The sequence below is a fragment of the Nicotiana sylvestris genome, chromosome 1, assembly GCF_000393655.2.
Source record: "Nicotiana sylvestris chromosome 1, ASM39365v2, whole genome shotgun sequence".
Taxonomy (NCBI): Eukaryota; Viridiplantae; Streptophyta; class Magnoliopsida; order Solanales; family Solanaceae; genus Nicotiana; species Nicotiana sylvestris.
The window spans coordinates 167,065,342-167,070,558 of record NC_091057.1 but is presented as its reverse complement, the minus strand read 5'-3'; positions in this window follow the sequence as shown (position 1 = coordinate 167,070,558).

Below are 5,217 nucleotides of genomic sequence, written 5' to 3'. Positions count from 1 at the left end.
ATCTTTTTCTTTGTTCCAAGAATATTATTTTGTCGTGTCAAGACTCATTAATGCATTAGTCTATTTTTTATGATTTATTTATTTTCATTTTAGTCATGTACTTAAAAACATTTCTTATTTTAGTCGTCTATTACTATTTTAAATTTAGTCCTATATTTTATTACTTTAAATCCAATCAATTACGATACTAACTCAATAAATCAAGCAAAAATGAATAAGAGCATTTTTGAGTAAGCTTATAAATTATTTTTTTTGGTAATTAAAATTTTCATTTCTCAACAAATATTTACATACTATACTCGAGCTTAATCTTATAAATTATATAAGTTAATTTTACTCAATATTCATCTAATTAGTCAATATAATAAGTGAAATCTTAGTACTTACCTTACACATGTATAAGATAAGAAATTTATTTTTAATAAGAGTTGTGTATATTCTTTGTTTCACTAAATAGGAATAAAATATAATTATATTATGTAATCGATCACGTAAATGAAGTGCTTTAGAAATAAAATCAAGCGACGTCTTTACCTTTTAATCAAATATTACTCCTACAATATTTTTGTACAATAAAGCAGAACAAACTGGAAAAGAGAACCACTAGACTAGTTAGTATTTGTCGTGTTGGGATGCCTGATATGATTACTAAAACATGACTAGAATAAGGATACAAGTTTTAGCACTCTTATAGATTAAGTAAACTATATATATGGATAAAACCTTTTCAGTTATTAATAATGCATAATATGACATAAACACATATATACCTAGCTTGGTCTCATTATAAATGAAACGATATCTTTATCAATTCAATCAAACATTACTCCTATAATTAATATATGATTATTTATTACCTTCAGGAACCTATAAATTTTTTGTTGATATTTATTTTATAACAGAGATATATCTTTATATTATTATTTATGTTATTTTTTAAAAATATTATCTCTTTTGATATAAGGTACACGTGCAAAGCGCGTACACTAAAACTAGTATATATAAGAACATGAAGCGCTAGGAACACAGGGCCAGGTTCTTCTAGGTATTGATACACTTGTAAATTGATTCATCGACTTATAATCTACTCAGATGCATCTTTGAATATTAAAAACAAAACGTCTCGACTTATATCAATTAATATATTATAATTGATTCATCGACTTATAACCTAGTGATGAATGAATGTAATTCATTAACTCCGTCACAATACAAATAATGAATACAATATCATGTACTATATTTAACATGCTATATATATAATTAAAGTAGCACGAAGTGTGTGTGTTATATATATACACACACTAACATATACTATAACAAGTTATATATACGTTATAGTATTACAGTGAAGTGTCTGTGTGTGTGTGTGTCTATATATATATATACACACACACACTTTAATAGTCGTATATATATATATATATATATATATATATATATATATATAAGAACATGAAGCACTAGGAACACAGGGCCGGGTTCTTTTAGGTATTGATACAATTGTAAATTGATTCATCAACTTATAACCCACTCAAATGCATCTTTGAATATTAAAAACAAAACGTCTCGACTTATATCAATTAATAGGTTATAATTGATTCATCGACTTGTAACCTAGTGATGAATGAATGTAATTCATTAACTCTGTTATAATACAAATAATGAATACTATTATATCAATTAATAGAATAATATTATATTGGTTTATCAATTCGTTAATTATTCGTACATAGTAATGTATAAGATTGATCATCAATTACAATATAGTTTATGCGTGTATATGAAATTACTCATATACTTAAATATAACTTAAAAAATTCCTTTACATACATGCTATTATAATCTATTAAAAGTAGTTACCTAGTTAATATAATTTTTTTTAAAGATTATGCTTATAGTTTTTAATTATTTATAATAATTGCAGTTAAATAAAATAAATATTTATAGCTAATAAGATTTTTTATAGCTTATAATATTTAAAAACCAAAACAGAAAAAAAAAGTTATTTTTTTAGAAATAGCGACCAACGTTGGTCGCTATTTTGGTCAAACAATCAAAACTTAATTAGATACCAAAAATAGCGACCAACGTTGGTCGCTTTTTGTAAATCCAGACTCAAAAACGGCTTTTCCCCTTTCATTCTATTATTTTCTTCCCCAAAATTTCCCCAACTCTTTCTCAACACATTCCCCTCCTTCTCTATTTCCCTCACACAAATCAATTCCCCCACCCCGCGCCACCGCTGTGACTGCCAGAGCCACCGCCGGAGCCGCCGTTGCCACCGCTGCCGCTGCCCCTTTCTCTCCTTCTCCACCTAAAAAAACCTAGGTTTGAATTATAACCTTGAATCTTTGTTATTTCTAGTTTTTGTTTTAATTATTTAATATTGTAGTTTAAGGATATGAATTAGTGTTTAAATTCTTTGAACATTGTATTTTATTGAGGATTAGGGTTTAGGTCTTGTTTTAGTTAACTTTGTTAATTATTTTTATTAACTAATTAGTTTAATTAGTGTTGAATTTAATTTAGTTAGATTTGAATTATACTATGTATTGTCTTAATAGTTTAGTTAGAATCTAAGGTTTAGGATATGAATTGGACTTTTAGGATATGAATTGAAATTTTAGGATATGAATTGAACCTTTAGGATATGAATTGAACCTTTAGGATATGAATTGAACCTTTAGGATATGAATTGGACTTTTAGTTTATGTATTGAAATTTTAGTTTATAAATTATTTTAGGATATGAAGTGAACTTTTGGGGATATGAATTAAAATTTTAGGATATGAATTGAACCTTTAGGATATGAATTGAAATTTTTGTGTATGAATTGAACTTTTATGATATGAATTGAGCCTTTAGGATATTGTGACGACCCGTCTAGTCGTCTCATGAGTACCGCTCCGTTTCCTCCATTTCAACTTCTTTATGCTTTGTTATCCGTGTTTTGTGGTATTGGGTTGGTCAGATCGAGTCCCGAATGAGTTTGGTGAAGTTTGAGACACTTAGTCTCTTTTAAGAAGGCTTAAGTTGAAAAAGTCAACCGGATATTGGTTTATGTGTTAGAGGGCTCAGATATGAGTTCCGATGATTTGTTTATCTTTGGGAGTTGATTTGTGACTTAGGAGCGTGATCGGAATGAGTTTGGAGGTTCGGAGTAGACTTAGGCTTGAATTGGCGAAATTGATATTTTGGCGATTTCCAGTTCACCCCTGGAGCACAGTATCAACGAATCAATTACGAGCTGGATGGGCGAACTTCTATTTGTTTACTTATCTGTCAATTACTTGTTTTACTTGTTGAAAAGGGATTTTACTTGACTCTTCACTGTTTTACTATTTTAAGTGATTTTTTTACTGCTTCAGTATAGAATGCCTTGTGTTTTACGTGTTTTCTTACTTTCAGTCATTATTTACATTTGTTACTCACTGAGTTGGAGTACTCACTTACTCCTGCACCCTGTGTGCAGATTCAGGCGCAGCTGGTACCACTCCTGAGTGCTGATTCCTCTAGTTCTAGGCAGTTTTCGGAGACTACGAGGTAGCTGTTGACGTTCGCAGCCCCGTGTCTCTACTTCTCTATCATTTATGTTTCCTTTCAAACACTTGTAGTAGTTTATGACTTTAGCAGACTAGTATTATGGTTTAGTGATGCTCATGACTTGTGACACCCCGGTTAGGACTGTGTCGGGTTGGACTTTCCGCATTGTTATTGATATTTCCGCTATTTAGTAGTGTTTAAATCATGTTTAGACTATTATTATGTTGATTAACTACTTTAAAAGTTGAGTTGGGTTGAACTGGCTGGCCTTGTCTTCACGAGAGGCACCATCACGACCGGGTTCGGGGTTAGGGTCGTGACAGTAGTTGACTTGTTTTGATAAAAGCGGTGGCGCACATGCTAGGTGACGAGCGGTGGGCATGCACTGGTAGGGATTGTGACCTGGTCCGTCCCGTAGTGACTATTAATCCGTGTATTTGATTTAAAAGTACTATGTTATTTCGTATTTTGGATATTTATACTGTATTATGGGTTGTATGCCATGTTTGGGGCCTTGTGCCGACCTGTAGAAACCTTTAGGGGCATTTTGACTGTTTTTCCTCACTTTACTTGCTAAAAGCATATCCTCAGTCCTATTTTACCTGTTTAAAAGCTAAAACTGGCTTTGTCGCTTACTCCTAATTGTGAGGACTGTTTAGGTTGAGTTCCCTGATTCATGTTATTGTGACCGAGAGGTTGTGAGGTGAAGGACCGAGAGAGGTTAAGAATCCAATTGTGAGGACATTATATGTATATATTATGGATTGGGCTGCACGCCGCAGCGATACTTGTATGGATCGGGCTACATGCCGCAGCGATATATATATATATATATTGGATCGGGCTGCTCACCGCAGTGATATGACACTTGGGCTGTAGGATCCCCTCCGGAGTCTGCACACCCCTAGTGAGCGTAGTTGACTATAAATATATGGATCGGGCTGCACGCCACAACAGTTACTATGATTTATATTATTATGAGATATAAATAAGCCGAGTGCTGAGAGTTGAGTCACGAGTGACTGAAAGGCTACCCGAGGGGCTAGATTCTGAGTGATTCCTTGCCCGAGAGGCCTTGTCATGATGTTTTCACTGATTTCACTCTTTTTTTAAATAAGCCTCTGTTTGATATACAGCTAAGTAATTGGTTCCAAATGATTAAACTGGAAATGTTGTTTTATAACAAAAATTGTTTTTTGAACTGTAAAGATGACATGTTATTTTGTTGGTTATTCCGTTATGTATTTTTGAACTGCTCGTCACTACTTTCAGACCTTATGTACTTTAGTTATTTACTGAGTTGGCGTACTCACGTTACTCCATGTGCCTTGTGTGCAGATCCAGGTGCCCGAGCGGCCGAGTGAGCATTATTCAGCTGGTTCAGTTTTCTATTGGGGATTTCAAGCTAGCTGCATGGCGTTCGAAGCCCTGTTCTCTCCGTTCTATCTTGTTATTGTCACACCTCCTTTTTGCGCGCCTGCCCCGAAGGGTAGAATGCGCGAGATATTTTTTCTAATTTAAGTGACAATATTCGAAATGGGATTATTTATTTAATTCAGAGTCGCCACTTGGGAAAGGTTTGGCTTTTGGTGTCCCAAGTCACCGGTTTATCTTGAATCCCAAATCGAGGAAAATATTCGACTTTCCAAATGAAGTCTGCGAACCAGAAAT